We start from the raw sequence: 23,525 nt of genomic DNA on the forward strand, positions 1-23,525 counted from the left end.
GCTTCTTCCCAAACCCAGGGAGGAGAACCTTCTCTCTCCCAAGGGCGGAGACCCCTCAGACAAAGACTCCAGCCAGGGGAGGAGCCCGAAGTGCGCGTGCGCCATGGAACGCGCATGCGCGTAGCGGCCAACGCCGCGGCTCGAGGTGTCGAGGGAGGGGAGGGAGGAGAAGCGAAGCGTCAAAAGGAGGGAGCCAGGAGGCTGGGGCGGGCCGAGTGGTGGGGTGCTCGCGCGCGCCCACTGGTGGCCGGAGGAGAAAACGTCCGCGAAGGCCTCGCTGCCCACCCCTCCCTTGGGGAGGCTCGCGCTCCCGCTGCTCGCGCCTGCGCCGCCCGCCGGCCTCGGGAGCGCGCCCTCTCGCTGGTGCGCGCGCTCGCAATCTTCGCCACCCACCAGCTCCCGCACCCGCAGCAGAGCCGCCGCCGCCGCCCACCTTCTGCCGCTGCCACCACAGCCACTTTCTCCTCTCTTTCCTCTACTGTCCTCGCCCTCTGTCGACTATCAGGTAAGCGCGAGGCTCCTAAATCTGCCTCCTCGTCCGCCCCCTTGCACCCCCAGGCTGCCGCCCCTCGTCCCCCGCCTCAGAGATGGGTTTCATGAGGTAAGCATAGGTCGGGGGCAACGGCTGGGGCCCCTCCCTGCGCCCTGTGCGCTCCGGGGCTGGGACTAGGGCGTCTTGAAAAGGTACCCATGCAAGGGATGCACGCGCGCGCGCGTGTGTGTGTGTATGTGTGTGTGTGTGTGTTGGGGGGTGTCCTTAAAGACCCGCTGCGCGCGGACCCGGGCAGAGGTTGTGCCCGAAGGGTGGGGCGCGGATGGCGGTGACCTGGGGGAGGGGGCTGCTGTGCACTCTCGATCGTCACCTTTTGCCGCAATGGGCGTGTGTCTGTATGTGTGTGTGTTGGGGGGTGTCCAATGACGACCCCCGAAACCGAACCTGTAATCCGATTTCTCTGCTTTGGTTGGCCATAGGCCCTTCAGGAAGGTATGGATCCGGTTCTAGAAAAGATGAATCCCTGCCTACCCCTCCCTACACCTCCCCGGCAGCAATTCCAGTGGGGCTTTCACTGCCCCTGATTTAAGGCGGTGGCCCACCCCCTCCCCCTTTTCCTCCTTCAGAAACCCACAGGGGACATTTGGGGGCTGGGAGTGGAATCGAGGAGATGGGGAGGGGTCCAGGAGCTGTCACTTTAGTTGCCCTTCCCCCTGCGCGCGCCTGGCACCGAGACGCGAGCAGCGCCGTGCCCGAGAGAAGGTAGTGCGCGGATCCCGATGTGGAGGCTCCGAAAGGCGAAAAGGCTGGAGTCACCTGGCCTTGCAATGTGGAAGGACTGGGCAGCGGCGGATCCCCGCTCGCTGGCGCTCGCAGCCGCAGCCGTGCACAGACAGGCGCGGGGGCTGCAGGTGCATTTCGGGGCGGGCCCCTTTCTCTGCGCTCTGCGCCTGGCGTCCGGCGTGAGCGCTCCCTGCAGGAGGCGCGGGGCTGACGCGCAGGGCTCGCCCCTCACTGCGGCAGTGGGTGTGGACCCGGGTGGGCAAGGAGGGGGAGGGTAGACTGTGCCTCCTCCCGCTCCCACCCCTGCTTTTTTTTTCCCCTTCCAGACGCGAGGTGCCATCTTTTTGCGGCGTGTCACGTCTTTACTGTACCGTGCCAAGCCGGGTGGCTAGGCTTTGGAGGACAGGGCGGGGACTGTAATTAAGTGGGGACCCCCACTTAGTAATAATTCAGTAATCAACGCTGAAATCTTGGTATTTTGCTGCTGTGAGCTTGAGCCCTGGGGGCGTTCACCTGGAATCTTTCTCGGGGGCTAGATGCTTTGTTTGTAGGGCTTACGTGATCTGCGCTGCCAGCCCTGTTTTTTTTTGGCTCTTATCTAAGAGAGGTTTAACCTAGGCCCCCGCCTTTCCCCCTATTTTCCGCCCCTCATTTTCGAGCCCTCTGTTAGATCTCGGGCTGGCTGGGGTCACGGATGGAACGGGCGTGACCCCGCTCGGCCCCCTCCTGGAGCCGGGTGGCGCGCCAGGAAGCGTCCGCGGGGCCGAAGGGCTGGGATTCGAGATCTCTGCGCGCTGTGCCGGGGGCCGCAGAGGGAGGAAGACCCTCCCTACACCCCGAGAGGCCTGGGGGCCACCTCCCACGGGCTGCCCACCAAGGGTCACCAGCGACCCCTGGGAGGTGGCGGGGACAGCGCGCAGGCGGAGCCCCTCTCCGCTTCATGCCCTGTTGCTTCGCCAGGCGAGAGGATGTAAGGAGAGGGGAAGAGGGCTCCTCCTGTGCTTCGGGCCACACCCATTTTTCCTGAGATGCCTGGGGGGGGGGGGGGTCGCGGAGGGGTGGTTGCTGTGGAAATCACACGCGTCCCAAGAAGGGACCTCTGGGCGTTGCCCCGCCCCTTCCCAGCCAAGATTGAGAACCCTAGGGGCAGGCGAGGCCGCGGCCCCTCAGTCTTTCCCAGGCCGCTGGAGGGAGACCCCCCCACCTCAACCCTGAGCGGGTGACTCTTTATAATGGGCCTCCGGCGGCCTCAGCCACCCAGATCAGCGTCCCTCGTGTATTCTTATTATTGTGGCCGAATATTATTTTGGAAACGTACAAGATTTTAACTTGAATGCCCGAGTACACCGCCTCCCTTGGAACGGGGCCGGGAGCGGGGAAGGGGGGTATGGACCCCTGGCAAAGGAGTCGGAGCCTCGCCCTCCTGCGATGAGCCGGGTCCGCGCGGTTTTCTGGTTAATTCTATCGCTGCAAACTGATGCGGGGGCGCAGTTCCGAGAGGGATGAACATCTCTGGAACCGAATCATGCACGCGAGCCGCACAGCTTGATCCAAATGTCCAGGGAATGGTCCGGCTCCGGGTCGAGAGCCCGCCAGAGGCCAGGCCGAACCTTCCCGGCTGTAGCGTCGAAGGTCGGAGCCCGGGTAGTGTGGGGCCTCCCTGCAGAGTTGAGTCCGCCAAGGGTGGCGTGCAGGAGAGGCTCAAGGATCATTTCGAGCATCTTCTCCGCTCGCCCCTCTCCACCTCCTCCACCCTAGAACTGGGCGCGGAATTCAGGTTCCAGACAGAGCGAGGGTCTCGGAGCGGCCCTGAGAATCGGTAACCCGCGGCCATGGGTGCCCGGGGCGGACCGAGGGCGGAGGGGTCACCTCCTGTCGATGGAGGGAAAGGGAGCGTGGCGGGAGCGAGCACATTTAGCTCAATGCCGGAAACAAAGCGCAGTCCAGACGTCCGCGATTTTGCTCCATTTTGAAATGTGTTGGAGCTTTGGTGGGTCTCTTGATCTGCATCCCGGGCGCCAGGGGATGGATCTTCGTAAGTGGATTTGGAAACACCATCCCAGCTCTCCGCGCGCTTGAACTAAACGGCTTCCCCCCTCCCCCTCCCCCTCCCCCTCCCGGGATCTCGAGGGATGCAGCATTTGCGCCCATGCTCCGACGGGAAATGTCCGGGCACGGATCCGAGGGCCATCGATTCCTGTCCCCGATCCCCAACAGGCGGGAGCTCATTTACGACCCCACTTGGCCTCTGGCACCCAGGAACCTCCTGGCCCGGTCTCCAGCTGGGCTGAGTTGGGATGGATGATGGATCCTGGGAGAGCGACTGCGGGGCCTGGCTCTCCAGGCCACCTCTCCTGTGTGCTCAGGTTCGGCAGGATGGCTTTTTGATCCCTTACCCCTCCAACTGACTGTCCTACAGCAGAAAAAGAAATGTCTTTCCTACCAAAATTAATGAAGGTATTATTTTGCATTTTATGATGCTGCTTAGGTTTGCTAGATAAGAATTGCTTATCTATTCCTCCATCTCCAAACCCTTCCTCTATACAATAAATGAATTACCACCCCATCCCACTCCATCCCAGTGGCTGGTCTCCAGTGACTCCTGAAGCTAATCAATTTCTTGACCAACAATTGCTTCTGAAACAGCTTGTGTTTACTGCAATAACCAGGCTTGGCTCTTGGGGTTGCCTTTGGATAGTTTGTGGGAGAGTTTTGTTGGCTTTGCTGGGTTTTGGACGAGTGACAGTCCATGTTTTATGTGCCTGCCCCACACAGACCTCCTCTGCATCTGCCCTTGGTGGAAGGGCGTGGCTTTGAACTGGTTTCAGGTATCAGGCTCAGCATCCCTGACAGGAACAAAAGAAACGGATTATTCCCACAAATTGCAAGAAAACTTAGAATCAGTTTGACTGAGAAAGGGTCAGATATACTCCAATTGGGGAAAGAGCCCCTTCTATTGAACAGGCACTTTGACCCACATGCCCTTGGAGGGCAGTGCCAGCCTGGAGATGTAACAGGATTGTGGTGCCCTTTGTTTAGGCTGAATTTTCTTTCTGCCCTTTTAACATCAGTTCATGAAGCCCATTTGTTGAAAATTTTTAAAAGTTGTGTTTTATTACAACTTCCCTCAGCATTTATGTATATGAATATGGTTTGAGTGGCTCCACAGCTGTATATGAACATATATTAATTTTCTAGTTAAACACATGATAGTTTTCCAACTAGATAGTATTCTCCTTACTCCCACCTTGAAAAAGAATCACTCAGAAACAAATAAAAACACCCCCAGAGGCTTAATACAGTGCTAGACATACAAATAAATGGGCAAAATGGGAAAATGCAGGTTAAAAAGGTGGCAAAAAGAAAATAGAATGGGGGGCTATATTCAAGGTCATGGCATCAGGAAGGTTTGGGGACAAATCCAGTCCAGTTTGTCCCCTATCAGTGTCCAACTGGCACCCAGAAAGTGGCCTGTGCCCCTTGGTGCACCTCCACACCCTCCCTCCTCTGCTTCTGAGCCTTCTCCCTTCCCGGTACAGCACTCCTTGGCCCCAGAGCCCCGTCCCCACTACTCACCCCACCCTGGTTGGCCAGAAGAGTTCAGGAGAGAGGGTGGGAAGAAAGCACACAATACCCCAGGGGGAAAGAAGACCCTGCCCTGTCATCTCTGGGACTCTAGGTTCTCCTGGTGCCAGAGGTCAGAAGGATGGGGTGGGAAACCCCATTTGTCTCTGCCCCTTCCCCTTCCTCCTGCCCTGCATTTTTCATTATCCCACTTCAAAAACTGCCCCTCAACCCCTCCGCATCCCCAGAAATATCCACCTGATTAATCGCTCCTAACTTGCCACCCTCGCTGCTTCCATGGTGATTTGCAGGAGCCCCGGCATTGAGGGGCACACCTGAGCAGGTGAGGGGAAGAGAAGACTGCTGCCTCACCAGCTGGGCTGCTTCCGGGAGAGGACCCCAATATTCCAGCTGGGACTCTTGGCTGTTTTCCTGTAAAACAGTGGTGTTCAGTCCCCAGGGCCATTGAGATGTCTAGAGATGCTTTTAATTTTCACAACTGGGGTGGGTGCAACAGGCACCTAGTGGGTAGAAACCAGAGACACTGCCAAACCTCCTGCAGTGCACAGGACAGTCCCCCACATCAAAGAATATCCAGCCCCAAATGTCGCTCATGCCAGGGTCAGAAGCCCTGCTATAGAAACATTGTTACTTTGGCACTCCTATCATAATGGCAGTTATGTTTAGGGAGTGTCTTTTAGGAGGTGCTGTTCTAAGGGCTCCCCAGAGATGATCTCATTTCATCCTCCCAACAGCCCCCTTTCGTAGCAGGTGCTGTTATTATCTCTGTTACGTATGGAGAAACTGAAGTACAGAGAGGTTTAGTAACTCACTACAGGTCACACAACCAGTGAGTGGTAGAGCTGGAAGTCCGACCCTAGCTCCCTCCCCTTCTCAGCTACGTGTGGCTTTAATAGGTCTTTGTGGGTAGCCTGGGAACCCAAGCATGATCTGTAACATTGACCCAGTGGAAGATTCAAATTCCAAAGCCACTGACTCACAAAATGAACTTTTGAAAGAGTCTGTAATTGGAGCACAACCTAAAGCTCATAATTTCTGGTCTAGCCTTGACACATGGAGCAAGGGATTTAACTCAACCTCTGTGTCTCTGTTTGTAAAACAAAGAGAAAATATCTCAGGGACCTTAAACCTCTTCCCCCAGACCCAGGTTTTCAAGATGGTTCTGTCATACAAAGGAGCAGCTGGTTCTGACTGGCTCAGAGAAGGCTAGAAATCAAGTCTGGGGGATCATGACATAGACTCAGCTATGGTCACGGTCAAATCGGTGAGGTTTTAGGAACAGCAGATCCTCATCTATGGACAGTGGACAGTGCCCTCAGAGGGATCGAAGTTTTGGCACCAGCCAGTGGGACCAGCTCTGAGCCTGTGGCTGAGTTGATTTGGGTGGACATGGGAAGGGCCTCATGCAGGAATCTCAGGGCTCCCTTGGCAAAGGTGGGCCTGGAGGCTTTTCTCACTTCTTGGGGCCCAGTCTCTGCAGTAAATATTCCTTTATGCTGTGGCACAGAGGGACTGCCTGGAATCCTTCGACCCCAGGACACACTGCCACTCCACCTGGGGGAAGATCAGAGGCCACTGTCATTCTGCAGCCGACCCTGTGTGGGCCATCAGACATACACCATACACGCCGGTCTCACCCCTATTACCTCGCCAAAGGGGTTACTGTCCAACCATGCTTTTCCTGTCTCTAGGCGCCATGTTCCCGCCACCTTGGCCAGGTTCCTTTCCTGCAGAGATGGCCTCGGCCTGAGTGTGGGCAAGCAGTGTGAGACCATCTTGGGATGGTTTCTGAACTTTCTGGGTTCTCTGATTAGGAGACATTCTGCAGAAGTGCAGCTAAAACCGGCTTCCCCAAAATACAAACTTGAATGACTTCCAGGTGGATTATCTGAATTTGTTTTTTGCTGCGTTGACATTTCAGTGGGCTCTGTACTATCTCCAATCAGGGGCACTATTGAATGAATCCGCCCAAAATGTATTCTGTGCCTCAACTATTCAAGGACGGTTACTGAGCGTCTTGAAGGCAAACACTGTTTCTTCCTCGACAGGCCCTCGGTGCAGGGCAGTGTCTTGCAGATAGAGGTATTAGGTTTGGCCAGTGGTTAAGGGTATGGACTCTGATCAGACCTCCTGGGTGCAAATCCAGGGAGTGGAATGTCTGTGGGACCCAAGCTGTGTTGTTTAGCCTCTTGGGCAGTTTGTTGTTGTCTTCACCTTGGGGTATGGCAGTACTTATCTCCCTGCTTGCTGTGAGGTTTAAAGGGGGTAAGGAGGGGATGGAGTGCTTAGCCCAGAGCCTGGCACATAGTAAATTGCTTAGTGAATGGTCTCAAGGGCAGCAGCCTCTGGATCAACGCTTGTGATGAATGTGCAAAGGCATCTACTGACCCTGCTGATGGATACACTTGTAACAGATAAACTGTTGCACTGACTAAAGATCAAGATAGAAGTGGGCAGCTGCCCGGTCCCCCGAAATCCCACACACCCATGTTTAAATGTACAGACAGAATTCTTGCCACAAGCAAGTGGAGTAACTTATTTCTGTTGTCTCCGCTTCTGTCCTCTTCCTTCCTGAAATCTGCTCCACACCAGGAATAGACTGTGTACTCTCCACACCAGCCGGAGCTGAACCGCGCCCTCCCACCATCCTGGGAACGGTGACCCGGCTTAGCTAGCGTGTTGGGTTCAGAGCTCTTACTAGCTTACTCACTGAATAAAAAGTGGGCACAGGGGCGCCTGGGTGGCTCAGTCATTAAGCGTCTGCCTTCAGCTCAGGTCATGATCCCAGGGTCCTGGGATCGAGCCCCACGTCGGGCTCCCTGCTCGGTGGGAAGCCTGCTTCTCCCTCTCCCAATCCCCCTGCTTGTGTTCCCTCTCTCGCTGTCTCTCTCTCTGTCAAATAAACAAAATCTTAAAAAAAAAAAAAAAAAGGTGAGCACAGATGGGATTGGGAAAGTAATGGAAGGCAGTGGAGGAGAGGATTTACAAATGAAATAATTAAGCAGCCTGTTGAAGTTGGTAAACTGGCAAGCGGGCTTCATGGTCAAGAGAAGAGTCAAGCAGAAAATGTTAAATAAAACAAACTCAACATGTTCTGAATCCAGGAAACTCCAAGCATCCCATGAGCATGCTCATATCTGAATCACTGAATTTGGTTTAAGAAGCCTTCTTATCTATGAAATGAAGATTGAGGGTCATACTATGTTAGTTTTTAAAAAGTCATTAAATCAGAAAAATCATTATGAAATGATACTCTTGGTGTTTGGATCAATTGGTTGGAATTTCTTGTCTTTTTTACCTAAGCCACACTCATAATACATTGTTTAGGAATTCAGATTTCAGCTCCTTGGAAAAAGGGCTTACACTAAAGAGTAATCTGAATGCAGAATCTCTCTAAAGTTTTACTGCTTCGTTCACAGTCTTTAATATCTTGTTTGACAGTAAAAAAAATTACTCATTTTTGTGAAGTCTTTCCAAAGCGTTCAACTAGATTTTCCTAAAACCAATTAATGATTTTAAGAGTTTGCCTTTCATTTTGCACCCGAATCTCGTTGGCTTGCGTCTTATTTAAATTATGTGATTATGGTAACAAGTGTGACGGGCCTAGAAGGTTGGCTGTGGTAGGAGGAGGCCTTGGCCGTGGACATCAGGTCCTGTGGACCCAGCCTTGAATATTTATAGTCCTTCCTTTCTGCTTCTTACACAGTGTCAGTCAGGACAGTGCCCACTGTGGAGACTTTGGTATTAAGTGAATTGTGGGCAGTCATCTTCCCCGCCTGCCCCATCTCTTGCCTGCCTTCCAGGATGAGCTCAGCACTTTGAATTCATTCACATAAAATCCCAGGTTAAGGGGGTGTTAGAAAATTCTTCCCATAAGACCCAAAATAAATATAAATCCCACCTACTATATTAACCCTCCTTAGTGAAGGGATTTTAGATAAAGGTCCAACTATTAAAAACCATTTTGAATCAGCAAGGTAGAATTAAATCTGAAGCCATTGGAAATGATGTTCCATTCATGGCCCTTCCTTTGGTCTTGCCCCCTCTCCTGCTCAATCCGGCATCTAAGGGCAGAGGGATGTAATTATCTCTGGTCCCAGCTGCTAGTTTGCCTACCCATCTGTGGGTTTCTGTTTTCCCAGGAAGGCTGGGTGATGTTGTCTTCGGAATTAGTCTGCAGTCATAGCGTAAAAAGCCCAGGGATGCGCTTTCATCTTCGTGGCCTCCTCCCCCGGACACCAAGGATATTAGAAGACCCCTGGGTGCATAATTGCTGTCATGTGATCTCCAGCCAACACATAATGCCAAGAAGGAAGGGCTGGGAAAGACCAATTCATAGAACTGTGGAACTGTGTCCCTCCTCCAGGGTAAAGGACCTGAATGAGAACCAGTGTTCTAAATTATGTGTCAACGGAATTGTCCTGGACCAAATCCAGTTCAGCCATTGATTTGTAGGTCATCTTGGCACCAAACTATTGTCTTAACTCATGCTCCCTCCCACAGCCTAGCCCTCAAAAAGAGGCTTATTGGATAATTAATAATCTAAAACCAAATGCTTTGACGTCCAAGGGAAAGTTACAACTTAAAGAATCTCTTTGGCTTAAAATATATGTACATATAAATACTATAATTATATATATTTTTAAAATATTTATTTATTTTATTGGAGAGAGAGTGCGAGCACACGTGTGGGAAGGGGAGGCGGGGCAGAGGGAGAGAAAGAGAGAATCTCAAGCAGATCCCCACTGAGTGCAGAGCCCAACATGGGGCTCGATCCTAGGACCCCCAGACCATGACCCGAGCCGAAACCAAGAGTCAGATGCCCAACCGACTGAGCCACCCAGGCACCCCATAATTATAATTATATATTTAAATGTGAATATTCACTCTCTTATTTGATGTAGGTCTAGACTTTTTATATTAGGTTTGCTGAACACCTGACAGCTTTCAACTTTAGTATTGGTAATGCATCAGAATTTAAATCAAGGTATGTTAATAAGCCAAGCAAAGGTTGTATATATGAGAAAAACACTTGTATATGATCTTCTGTGTTGGGGTACGGTGATAATTGCGGTATAAATTCGTGTGAACCTGTCCCTTTCAAAGCTCCCCTTGCCAAGAATCACCAGGAATAGCTGTTTGGAAGAGTCCCCAGCCCTTCTGCCATCCACATGCTGTCTTGTCTTTTCCCTAGGAACAGGGAAATTCCACACCGGCCCCAACCCATGTGCAGCAGCTTCTGCCTGTGCCTCACCATGAGCCCAGCTTAGAAAGGAAGGATTTCGAAGAACATCCCTAAATCCGATTGAATAATGGAGTGATCAGTCACAAACTCACCTGAACCTGCTTTAACCCTATTTAATCTTTCCCCAGGGTTAATCCTATGGGACCGGCCTGCTGGGCGCCTCCACTGGGTTCAGTTCTGCCTCCTGTATCTCGAGTCCCTCCATCTTTCACCCTGCAGGGAGCGATGGCTGCACTCTGTTCCCTGCAGAGTGTTAATAAAGACCGAATACATGGAAATAAATCCCTTACAGTGTCACTGAAGTGCTATAAATAATTATGAACCGATGCTTGATGTCTGATGGGAAATGCATGGGAAAAAATTTTTTTAACTGGCAGGATTCATGTTATAAGTTGATAATCTGGGCCAAGTGATAAAGAACTCAAAAAAAAAAAAAGATCTTATAATTTATTGCTGGCAAGACTTAATTCCAGAAGCTAGCCATCGCCTCATTCTGTGGGCCTGTTATCACCCACTGCATGGGCTTGCTGGCTAAACCTTGAATTTAATTGCAACCTTTCCTGTTTACCAACTTAAGAGACTCGGGGCAAAGTGGAAGATTTCCTGTGCCTCCATTTTTCCATCTGTAAAACGGGGATTGTGCAACCCCCTCACCCCCAAATGGTTGATAATGCAGGCTCCCTTCAAACGGGGTAGTTGCAGAACTGAAATAAAACCGTCTATGAGAATTCCTTCGAGCTGCTCAGGAGACAAATGCCACAGGGAGACAGAGTCAGGCGCCGGATCTGAAATCTCCACAGGCCAAGTGGAGCCTGGTGCCTGAGATCATTCAGCTGCCACCACCCTGCTCCCCTCTTGGCGGCAGGACGGTGCAGGCTCGTTCCCAGGGGTGAGCAACCATCAGCAGGGCCCGTGCCCAGCACAGATGGACAGGCAGCTGCAGTCCAGCCTGGACTGGTCTTGTCAGTTCCCTTCTTTACAGAGGACGTCTAAAGTGCAGGACAGGACAGAGTGTGGTCGTGCCTGTAGGGTAACCTCAGGTGATCCCCTGCCCCTGCTGGCGCCGACTTCTCCGGTGAGGGGCGGGGGCCTCCCTGACCTGTATCGTGACCCTCAGATGGCATTTCCTGGGAGCCTTTCCGTTTTCGCAGGGGTTTTCAGTTTCTTCCTAATCAGACAGGGACTTGGTACAGAATCTCCTATTCTAATTATGCCCAGGGGCAGCTTCTTCTGGCTACTGAGTGTTCAGGCCGGGAAGGGAACCGATTAAGGCAATAGTGATTAAATTAAAGGCTGGAGTTGACTTAGGTGGTACGATATTCTGATGGCTGTGTGGTGGTCAGAGGCTTGGCGAAGTGTTATTAATTGAAGCGCTTGCACTTGGAATTTGAATGGAGCTGGAGCTGGATTATCGTCCAGCTGTGTTTGTCCTGGGTGTGGAGGGCTTCTCTTGCGTGTGGATGGTGGGTAGTATGTCAGGGCACGTGCGTAACCCCAGCCTGCCAACAGCCCGGCTGCCCTACTTCAGACGGACTTAACATACTCCCTATTGGTCTCAACTAGTTTTGTTTTATGAAGATGCTGATAATAATGGTACTAGCCGGTTGCATTTATTTTACTAAAAACATGGCCTCATTTAACCCTCCCTCCCCCTCGAGGCAGGGATTATCATCCTCATTTTGCAGGGGAGCCGACTGAGGCCCAGAGACTTCACCACCCGGGAGCCAGATCATGCTTCTCCCCAATTCCTGTGCCTTGCTGCCTTCATGCCTCCCATGCCTCCCCTCGCGGTCCACTCTCCACACCAACAGACCTGTCTTTAGTGCGAATGACCAGAGAAGCTGTGCCCTCCAGCCTCCCTGAATGGGTCATATGCAACCTGAGCCTGGAGAAAGTATTTTAAACCGAAAGCTAGCCTCTAAACTGGGCTTTGGCTTCATGTTGCCGGGGACAGCAGAACCAAATTTAGTGTATGGGCAGGTCGACACTTATCCAATGGAGAAGCTCATTTTTCTTCCAGTTTACACAAAGCATGAAAAATGTCCACACCTGCCACACTTCTCTGGAGGGTTTATGTGTGACTGAAGGCTGGGAAAGTGGCCAGGAGGGGCCTGGGTGTCTAAACTCAGGGGAGATGACATTCAGGTTCCCAGGCAGTGTCTACAGGGAGAAATTTAATTCAAAGTGGGCGTTTTCCCTGGGCCAGACTGTCTGCTATTAGGAAAAAGTGGGAGGGAGGGAGGGGCTGGATGGCATCATACAGCCTCCTGGTGCACTGTCTGATCCCCCTCACTCGACAGTCCACTTTATTTCCCCCATGTCTACACCACTGCAGTTCACCTCTAGGACTAGGAAAAGGGGGAATGATGGGGAGGAGAGAAAGGAGGCTTACACGGATAGGGTTGGGGGTCACACATAGTGCATATTTAGAATTGCAACCTCACCAGGCACTTTTATGATACTGAAATACATTTCCACAGCCACCCTTGCATCTAAAGAAAACAAGAGCCATTTCTCAGTTCTGTACCTGCCTCCCTCCTCCCCAACTTTTCTTTTTTTTTTAAATCCACTAGCTCTAAATTAAACTATATACCATATGTGAGATTCCCACCCTAGTTTGTTTTCTTGGGTTTTTCTGGGGTGGGGGGAGAACCGTGATCATTTCATGGTATTCATAATAATAAATTGTATTCAGGGTGTGAGTAGTGTGAGTAGTTCTTCAAGAAAATTCTTAAAAGCACCCCAAACTGAAAGACGGGGCCACCTGGAGGAACGTTGTTGGTCTCGGCACTGAGCACAGGCCTGCTTAGCTCTCGTGGATCTGGGTGGGAGCTGTAGGGTGCTGACCCCTTTGTGCAAAGCACTGGATGCAAAGTTAGGAGCATGGGAATGCTAGGCAGAGGGCAGCTCTCTTGCCCATTGGACAGGCATGCTGGCCACATCTGGGCCTCTTGGTGCAGGGAGCTCATTCATCATCAAAGGTTATGGCCACATTATAGGCACCAGACCCTACGTCACTGGGACTTAATGACTGAGGCTTCTGGGATTGCTCCCTTCTAGTAGAACAGACCCTGTCCCCAGTGGGCCCAAGTTTGAAGAGAACACTTGGGATGACCTGGCTTTCTGGACATACTAATATTGTTCTAATTTGGACTAATTAGGGAATGGTCAGTCTCATTTTAAAAGCTGATTTATTTTAACATTCTTATTTAGATATTTGGGAGAGGGGAGTCATAAGGGAACATTTTTAACACCAGGCATAGGGCAGGGCTCACATTTGGGTGGCCTACATGGTGTGATGTCGGGGTGCTAGGGGGTCTCCTCTTTTCCCAAATTGCTAATAAGCAGATAGTACTTTACAGTTTATATGATCTCATTTAGTTCTTGATGTGAGCCTTTAAAAATTCTTTTCCCTTTTCCAGATGATGAAAATGAGGTTCAGGGAGGTTAAGTGGGGTTCAGGAAAGTTAAGTGGCACCTCAAAATCACATGGCTAGTTTTAGACTGACCTGGGATTTGAACCCAGAACTGCTGCTTCTCAAGAGCAGGCCTTGGGGGCCTGGGTGGCTGAGTCATTAAGTGTCTGCCTGTTCAGGTCATGATCCCAGGGTCCTGGGATCGAGCCCCACATGGGGCTCCCTGCTCCACGGGAAGCCTGCTTCTCCTTCTCCCACTCCCCCTGCTTGTGTTCCCTCTCTCGCTGTCTCTCTCTCTGTCAAATAAATAAATAAAATCTTAAAAAAAAAAAAAAAGAGCAGGCCTCACCCTGGCTTTTCCATCCTTGGATCTCCATTCATTGCTTTAGCCTGAGGGATCTTACTACTTGTTAAACGGCCAGTGCCTGAGTAGGGGGTAGGGGAGAGGAGACCTCACAGCTTCCCACACCCCTCCCCAGGATAAAAAAAAAAAAAGCTTTTGATTTTTTTCTTAAATATATATATGTCAGTGACCTGGAATTTTAGCTTTATGATTATTAAATGAAGAGATTGCTTTTTCTTCTTAAAAGTCTGTTCAGCATAAGATATGTTTGGGGTGTTTGGGGTGTGGGAATTTGTGCCCCCTGAAATGCTCCCTGCACCCTAGGAATGGGGAGGGAGTGGCACTGCAGGTAAAGGGAGAAATCACGGAGTCCAAGCAGACCCCTCTGGCTGAACCACTGGGCTTGCCCTGATGATTTGCTTTGCTGCCATCACCCACATTTCCAGGGATCCGGGAGACACGGGAGAGGAAGAAACCTCTATCATGTTAAAGCAGACCCCGCTAAGTAACACATCTTGTAGTACAAGTTATTTTTTCCTTAACTAACAGCTAAAAACAGTTGCTAGAATTTAAAGATAATTAGTAAATTAATTGGGTTTTTCTCTAGTTTCAAAGCAAATTGATTAACACTTTGTGCTTTCACATCACTAGGACCCATTATTTTGTGTTTAATTTCCACAATTTTGTCCGATTCCACTGTTGGGGCCTCCCTGGGGAGCAAGGAGCCCCAGTATCTTTGTATCTTCGGTGCCTGGCACAGCACATGGCACAGAATAAACGCTTGATAATTCTTTAAAGAATGGATAGATGGATGACTGCGTGAATTCAATACTGATTAAAACTTAAGGCCTTTCTTAAAGAGACTTGAGAACTGAAAGGGAAATAGGTGTGTAACCTGTATATTTGTGGGTGACATGTCACTTTATGATCATTTATTTATTTATTTTTAGAGAGAGAGAGTGTTCGAGTGAGTTGGGGGGGAGGGGCAGAGGGAGAGAGAATTGTAAGCAGGCTACACACCCAGTGTGGAGCCCGATGTGGGCCTCGATCTCATGACCCCAAGATCATATCTGGAGCCAAAATCAAGAGTCGGATGTTTAACTGACTGAGCCACCCAGGCACCTCCCACTTTATGATTTTAATACCCAGTCCTTTTATATCAAATACAGTTCTGGGGCACCTGGTTGACGCAGTTGGTGGAGCATGCAACTTTTTTTTTTTGTAGTTTCAAGTTTTTATTTAAATTCCAGTTAGTTGGGGCGCCTGGGTAGCACAGTCAATTGAGCATCAGACTCTTGGTTGTGTTCTGCTCAGGTTGTGTTCTGCTCAGATTGTGATCTCAGGGTCATGAGATCGAGCCCCATATCAGGCTCTGTGCTCAGCCAGGAGTCTGCTTGGAATTCTCTCTCTCCCTTTCCCCCTTCCCCACCCCCACTCTCTCTCTCAAATAAATAAATTTAAAACAACAACAAAGAAAACAAATCCAATGCTATATTTTCTCTTAATGCTTTCATATAAAGACCTGAACTGGGGAGAAGTATAGGTCAGCATTTGGAGTTTTGAGTGTTAAAAGTAGAAATGCGTGCATCTTTTGCCAGAATCTTTTCAAAAGCTAAGACTTTGTATTAGTTTAAGCCTTTAGATTCTCCTGAAAACCGAAACGCCACCATAAACCATGAGCCCTACTTCAAAGACAAAAGATTTTGATGAGCAGGATTGGGTCTGAGGCCTGGTCCCCAAGCTCATTCCAGGAGGAGTGATGAGCAGGTGAAGACAAACTGCTTAAGTCCCTGCCATCTCAGGAGAAACTCAGGCCCAGGGAAGGTTGTCAGAATTAGCAGATTAAACTCCTGGATGCCTGGTTAAATTTCAATTTCAGATAAACAACAGTTTTTTTTTTTTTTTAGTTTAAGTGTGATAGGCAGCAAAATGCCCCCCAAAGATATCAGCTCCTAATCCCCAGAAACTGTGAATATGACCTTATTTAGAAAAAGGATCTTTGCAGATGTCATTCACTGAAGCATCTTGAGATGAGATTACCCTGTATTATCTGGGCAGGTGATAAATGCAGTCACTTGTGTCCTTACAAGAGGGAGGCAGAGAGAGATTAGAAGACCCTGTGATTGATGACAGGGGGCACAGGTTGGAGTTACGTGGAGTGACGTGGAGTCCAGCAGCCACCAGAAGTTGGAAGAGGCAAACAATGGATTTTCTTCTAGAACTTCCGGTGGGAGTGAGCGAGTCCTTGCCAACACCGTGATTTTGGCCCAGTGATCTGATTTTGGACTTCTGGCCTCCAGAACTATGACAAAATAAATATCTGTTGTTTTAAATCAGTTTGCAATTTGTTACAGTGCCCACGGGAAACTATCACTCTAAATATGTCCCATGCAGTCTTTGGGACATACTTACACTAAAACAGTTGTTGTTTATCTGAAATTCAGATTTAACTGGGCGCCTTGTATTTTAACTGGCAACCCTGATTGCCAGGGCCAAAGAAAGGGGCTTTAGAAATTTGCAAGAAAGCTGATTGAGGCTGTCAGGAAGTAGACTTCCTTACACTAGGAGTCTTTGTAAACACAGTTCCACTGAACCCATTTGAACCGTACTAGCTACCCTCTGGACAAAAGAGGGGGGCAATTAGACAGGTGTTAATGATTTATTCTTTCAACAGTCACTTGAGCACTTCCTATAAAACAGAAGCTCTGTGTAAGGGTGGAGGAGTTGGGCATTAACGGATCCCATCCATGAGAAACCCTGCGAGATAAGTCACATGAAATATTGCCTATCACCGAGTTTAGGTGATTCCACATTTTTAATACCAGAGCTGCCCCCGGGGAATCTTGCGCCTTTCCACTGAGGGGTAATGGGGCCCACGTAGGAGCTGGGTGGTCCCTGGACTCTCGGGCTTTTAAAGATGCTCACAGAATCCACGGTGTTAGTGCTTTCAGGGACCTTGGGTCATCCAGAACACGCAGGGAGTCCTGGGACACTCCAGGATTGCCCCAGAGGCTTTACCAAAATACCCATGCCTGGGAAAAGAGAGAAAAAAAGGTAGTTCACAGGAAAAAAAGCCGAAGTTTTCAGTGGGGACTGAAAAGATGCTCAAGCTTGCTGATTCTAAAAGACTGCTGATAAAGCACAGCCGGATGACACTGTTGGTGACCCAGGTGGCAGAGATCCTTTCTATGCAAGCAAGAGCAATCTGTATGGGGATTCATTGGGGAGTCGTCTGTTACACAAAGTCTGGAAATAATTGCTATGAAACTGGTTGACTAAAGTGGGGCCCCCCAAGAATGCACTGCTGTTGACATTCCCTCAGACATGATAAGCAAGGAACAAGGGGGCTACCATGTGTTCCCACTTGTACAAAAAGAGGGAGAATGCCTGTGAATGAGGCCATGTATATGGAGCCCATCTTTACCTGAAGGAAAGATGAAAATCAGGTTTTGATGGTAGCCTCTGGGAGAGAGAAATCATAGGTGCGGGCAGGACATGTCATTGTCACTCTGTACTCTACTATTGATTTTTTAATCATGTGTATATGTTTTTAATTTAAACAATTTACTTATTTGAGAGAGAGAGGCAGAGGGAGAAGCAGGCTCCCTGCTCAGCAGGGAGCCCAATCTGGGGTTCAATCCCAGGCCCTGGAATCATGACCTGAGCCGAAGGCAGACGCTTAACCCACTGAGCCACCCAGGTGCCCCCATATGTATATGTTTTTAAAGCTAAATTCATATATATGCTTAGGCCCCAGCTCTCTTCAGAAGGATGAAAACATCTGGAAGAAGGGTTCTTTCAAAGGCCCCTGAGGCAAAGCTGGCAGGCATGACACCCCTGGTGGAGAAGTTCTGAGGTGGCTTCACCCTCTCATTTCAGAGAGACGGAAGCTCTGTAACTAGGTCTTTGTGGGCTAGCCTGGGCACTTCACTGCCTTAGACAGAAGGACTTCCCAGATGAGTTGTGGGAATACAGCTTACCAGGAGCATGCGTACACAGTGTGTGTGTGTGTGTGTGTGTGTGTGTGTGTGTGTGTGTGTGTGAAGCATATATAAAGTGTAACTGAATACAGAGAGCACCTTCTGGAGTATTCCCTCGGAAGTAGGAGGGGAGGGGCAGGAGGACAAGGGGGGTGGGCTCCTGTGTTCTTTAAGTACCCAAGCCTTGTTGTTGTTTGTGACAACCCAAACTAGCCCCACGAGCCACCACCATGGTCCCCGGAGTGCCTGGTAGCCTGCATTCCAAGTGAGACCCCCATGGATGAGTTCCTTGGGGAGGGGCGGATGATGCGCCACTTGACCATCTTCATGCCCAATCCTTTTATATCAGAAACAACTTCAACGCTATTTTCTCTCTCAGCGTTTCCACACAAATGACCTCATTTCATTCCCCCACTGCAGGCTAGGGGGCACTTCCTGTTCGGAAGGGGAGAAAAACAGAAGCTGCCGGAAGTTCTAGCACCTCAGGGGTGGGGACGAGGCAGTGGTGACTTTTCTGCCAGCAGCCCTCGAGGCCCCGGGCCTGTGTCCTGGCCTGGCCCCGCTGCCTGTCTCTTCTGGAGTAACTTCCATGAGCAACTGCATCCCCTGCTCCAAGGCCTGTCTGGAGTTTCTCCGGAACCCCCCACGTTCCTTGAAGGACATAGAACGTGGCCCCAAGACCCTGCTCTCTGGGGACACTTTCCACACCCAGAGACGCAAAAAGGCACTTCTAGTCTCTTTCAGATACAACACAGCAGTCCTCAGAGACGTTCCAGCCAGTTCTCTGAGGGCCTCATTTCAGTTTTAATTACCGTGTTGTCCTGTTGGCGCTCTCCAGGGAGGCTGACAGGCACAGCCGTGGCTAGAATGTAACTTTCCTGCCCCCCAGGCCAGAGCATCTCCCACTGTTTGTTGGCTCAGTCTGCTTGGCCTGTAGGACGCTGAACTCCCAGAACCTTGAAGGTGGAAGAACCCCCAGAGGCCACCTGGTCCCACAAACTAGCCACTGCCCAGACCTCCTCTGCTGCCTTCCTGACCGAGTCACCAGCGTTCCCTCAGGATGGTGGCTCACAGCCTCTGTCAACCATTTGACGGGGGGACTGGGATGGAGGAGAATGAAGGGGCCAGCAGAGAAAGGTGAAAGTGTTGGGAGCGGCCCCCAAATGTGTGACATCCTTAAAATGAATCACCACTTTTCCTTTCCTGCTTTTTTTTCCTCCTCGAGGGACTCTCCTTTCTCTCACACCTCCCCTGCTCTCTGAGGTTATACTGAGAAAAATCCGCAGAGGTGCCAGTGCAAGGTGTTAAGGCCCACAAGTTTGGCATTTTAACAGATGCCAGAGCCACCTGTGCAATGAGGTAACAGCCCAGAGAGGTAAAGTGACCTCCCCAGAGTCACACAGCAAGTTCATGGCAAAGCTAAGCTAGCACAGGTCTCCTTGCTCCTCTTGCACATCCCGTCCCAGGCCTCGCATTGCCTCCCTGCAATGGCTGGGGTGCTGGAGGGGGACTCTCAGACCCACCTGGCCAGTCGAGGGATTTTCGTTAAAGCAGCCAGGCTGAATTGGCTTCACTCCTTTTGAAAGGAGAAGCATACACCCTGCTTAAAAACGCCTGCTAATTTTCCTAGAGCATGTCCACAATTCCTGGAGGATGCCTGGGTGTCCCTAGTGGAATAGCTTTCCCCTCGGGTGTGCTTAAATACAGAAGCAACATTTGTTGCTGGAAAATATCCATTAGGTTAATGAGGTTTTTCTTGCCCACGGAGATGAAGCACGTCCCAGCCGTGGACACGTTGCGGTGTGAGCAAGAACTGCACAACCCACAACCCGTTCTGCCCACCCATGTGGTGAGCCCCGGGAGAGCGTGGAGTGGGCTCATTCATATTTCCATCCACTTGGGCCATTTCCTCCATCGCTGTCTCCTGGAGCCACTTCCCTTTCATTTCCGAAGTCTGCCTCCCCCAAACCCCACATTAGCGCAAAAGCTGCTATGGGGGCTCCTGGAAGGTCAGCCCTCCTTGCACCTGCCTGGTCTATTCTTAGTGGCTCAAAAAATTTCCCCAAGTGTTGTTTGAATCATTTATGGTTACCATGTCTTAAGAAACAGATATGAGACGTAGTTTACCCACCTCTTCCCGCTCTCCTGAATTATTGGATGAGAAGTGGTGGCAAGGGTCCACGCCTGGGAGGAGGGCAGGCCAGGGTTGACTCCAGGCTGCCCTCTCCTAGCTGTGTGACCTTGGGTAAGTCGTTTGACCTCTCTGAGCCTGATCCCACATCTGAAAAATGGGGAATAATAGCACCTCCCTTTCAGGGCTGTGGCTAAGGAGTGGCAGTGATTCATATAAAGGGCAGAGCACAGCGAGTGACTAGCCCTTAGTTATACTCCTGGACCACCACCACGACACCCTGCAAACATGCCCCTGTGTGATTAAGCTTTTAGAGGCCAGGTTGTGGAACTGAAGATGGGTTACAGAGGGACTCTCACTTTCTTTTTTTTTTTTTTTTAAAGATTTTATTTATTTATTTGACAGAGAGAGACACAGCAAGAGAGGGAACACAAGCAGGGGGAGTGGGAGAGGGAGAAGCAGGCTCCCCGCAGAGCAGGGAGCCCGATGCGGGACTCGATCCCAGGACCCTGGGATCATGACCTGAGCTGAAGGCAGTCGCTTAACCAACTGAGCCACCCAGGCGCCCGGACTCTCGCTTTCTACCGTCTGCACTTGCATTTTTTCCCAAATCCAGTAGGTCTGTATTTCTTCTGTGTGTGTGTGGCTAAAAGCTTATTATTATATTAGTAACACATGAGTAGATTCTCATTATCAAAAATTCCAACAGCAGCATGAATTACTTTTGTAATCAGAAAAAAAAACAGATATCATTCTGAAAAAACTCATCTGCATAATCCCATTTTCCACCCTTCCGGCGTTTTTGAGTCTTTGCGGGCCCTCAGCTGCCAGGGACACTAACCACTCCTGCCATGCCTGTTGCCACCTCACCCACCTCTCTCTGGCCACGCCCCCTCCACCTGGGCAAGCTGTTGGATTGTTTCCACTCCCATCCAGCAAGCCGGGTCTCGCCAGGAACAGGAGGAAAGGGCTGCCCCCACCCCCGCCCTCCTTCCAGTGCACCCTCACCCCTGCCGAGGCGGGAGCCCCTACCCTGCGGAGGACCCTGGAGGTTTCCTCAGACCCCGTGCCGACAGCCCTGCTCAGGTTAGTTCCTGTGGCCACGCCCACAAATGAGCTTGTGGGAACCTGTGGGCTCCTAACCAGAGCTGACTACTTACTCCACCTTGCTGACGTTTCTTTCCTTCCCTTCCCTTCCCCGCTGCTGGGCTCTAGTGGAGGTCGGTGGGCTCACAGCTCAGAAGGGTTCACGGGGGGCTCAAGATGGGCCTGGCAGCTCAAAGTTACTAATGTCTATCTGAGACATGAGCTCTGTTGCTAGGCCTTTGTGGGCTAGCCTGGGCACCTGGCTGCCATAGGGAAACTTGCAGGTGAGCTGTAGGTGGAGAATACAAGTACTGGAAGTGTTTTTCCTGGGCTCTGTATGCACCTGTAATTCACTGTGCAGTGCACACGCTTTATACAGATCCGAGGCCTCAGGTCCCTTTTGTGTTTTTGCTTTTGTTTGTTTTGGGAGATGGAGTGGGCTTTCCCCCAAGTCCTCTGCTCTCCTCCTATTGACCAGCTGCCTGGCTGGAGTTGACAGTAACAACAAAACAAAAATGGTAATGGCTAACGTGTTAGCCTGGTTCAGCTCATCTTCCTAATTCATCTCATTTCATCACAACAATGCCCCATTGAATTTGCAATTCTATCCATCTTTTCACCTGGGGAAACTGAGACTCAGGGTGGCTAGGTAACCTTCCTACAGTCCCTACAGTCCCTTAGCCCTTAGGGGCCACACTCAGCAGTGCAGCAGTCCCCTCCTCATCCCTGGCCTGGAAGACACTCCAGCCTGAGCATCACTGCCTCGAGGGGCCTCCTTTCCCCAAGCTGTGGACTTCCTGCCTGGCTCTTCAACACCGTGCCTGATTGCAGGGGCTCAGCTCTGCCCCTTGACCCATCTCTGTCCTTCAGTGACACCAGACTGGAACATTCTGGCGAGGTATGGGGTGGCTGCCCAGGCCCTGCCACCTGCAAGCGCCTCCTAGTGCCTGGGAATCCACAGACACACCCTCCCTTCCCCAGTCACCCACTAACCCACAGGGGACACATCTGAAGTCCTGAGACAGCGGGGAGGGGGGGTGCTCTTCAGGCTCCAGAGGCAGGGCCTGGGAATGCTAGCAGCAGAGCTGAGCAGTTACAGTGACAGCTGACTGGAGACAAGGAGCCTTCAGCCCGTCTGCCCCTCATTTGCCTGGCACATTGTGGGTACTTAATAATAATTAAATTCATAATGAACATCAAAAAGCCCAGCAAGTGGTAAATGCATGCATCCTTGCACAATTGTTCTACAGCATGATGAACAAGCCATTAATGGTTAATAAGCGATAACTGTGAATGTGGGAAAATCTGATTGCAAAGTTTACTCTTTCCTCCCCTCCCCAGACTTTTAAAACATAGGATCATTTCCCTTATGTTGTCCTTGTAGCTGGATTTACAATGAAAAGAACTGGGACAAGAACCTTTCTCTGCTCCTCCCTGTAGACATGGGCACACATTTGGAGTGTGTCTCAGTCCGTGAGAACCGGTGCGGAACAGGCGGTGGGGAGTTTTCTCCTCCGACGCAGGCCATCAGTATCCCTTGCAGGAAAATCCTCTTCTCCGAATACCCTGGCAGCCATTTTGGGAGTGTGTCCTATGAGACAAACTGGGTCAGAGCATGGAGACTGCTTAATTCTTGATGCTCACCAGCCGCTGAGTGTGCAGGACATTGCAGCCCCTCCTTCCTTAACAGCCCGCTCTGGGCAGCCTTCCCTGGAGAAAGCACAGTGCCTGGCCTGGGGTCACGGGGCTTGGAGGGAAATCTGAAGGGGTTCGTGATTGCTTAGGTAAGTGGGTGACAACAGATTGCTTGGTACTCTCAGGGACAAGGTGCAAAGAGCCCAAACAAGAAGCATGTCACTTAATGTCCACACAGGAGTGGCACTGGGGAAACCCCAGCCAGTGGTGGCTTCTTGTGGAAGCGTGGACCCAGCCTGGCCAGATCATTCCAACTTCTCAAGATAAACCAGAGACTGTACTTCAGAGGCGCCTGGCTGGCTCAGTCTGTAGAGCATGGGACTTTTGATCTTGGGGTTGGGAGTTTGAGCTCCACATTGGGTGTGGAGATTACTTAAAAATAAAATCTTAAAAAAAAAAAAAGATCTATTCTCTTAGCAACTTAAAAAAAAAAAGAAGAAATTGTACTTTGATTAAATGTCCCTATTTTCAAGTATAGGTTACTAATTTAGAAGCTTTAAAACTCTGTCATATAACTCACAGGCTGTTTGTCTGGTTTAAACTCTATCTGGAAGAATTCAAGCTAGACAGCAGGAAGGTGGGGATTTTGAGACCTTGGGGGAAGGGCGTATGGTCCTGGTCCTGCCCCTGCTGGTTTGGAATCGGGGTGACAACCAGGAGTCACTTATAGAAAATCATCCCAGTGGAGTGACAGCACGTTTACTGCAAAGCGCTGGGGTGGGGAGCTGTTCACCTCTGTGGCTGAGGCCCGCTCTTTGTCAGCTTTGG

The 23,525-nt window shown here is 50.6% G+C and overlaps 1 protein-coding gene across 19 annotated transcripts in view; it reads left to right on the forward strand.

The window, feature by feature from the left end:
* The first annotated feature begins 256 nt into the window (after positions 1–256).
* Positions 257–23,525, forward strand: part of MAPT (microtubule associated protein tau) — a 94,070-nt gene continuing 70,801 nt past the window's right edge. For 5 of the 19 annotated variants that reach the window (XM_045888714.2, XM_045888715.2, XM_045888718.2 and 2 more), the window contains exon 1: positions 259–505. The gene's annotated coding sequence lies outside the window, so the exon portion shown is untranslated. Of the gene's footprint in view, positions 506–23,525 lie in introns of all 19 variants that reach the window. The other 14 variants (XM_045888711.2, XM_045888713.2, XM_045888712.2 and 11 more) reach the window with 6 other exon arrangements.

The sequence above is a fragment of the Mirounga angustirostris genome, unplaced genomic scaffold (genome assembly GCF_029215605.1).
Source record: "Mirounga angustirostris isolate CCGP_5_RB_7025 unplaced genomic scaffold, mMirAng1.0.hap1 SCAF_17, whole genome shotgun sequence".
NCBI lineage: Eukaryota > Metazoa > Chordata > Mammalia > Carnivora > Phocidae > Mirounga > Mirounga angustirostris.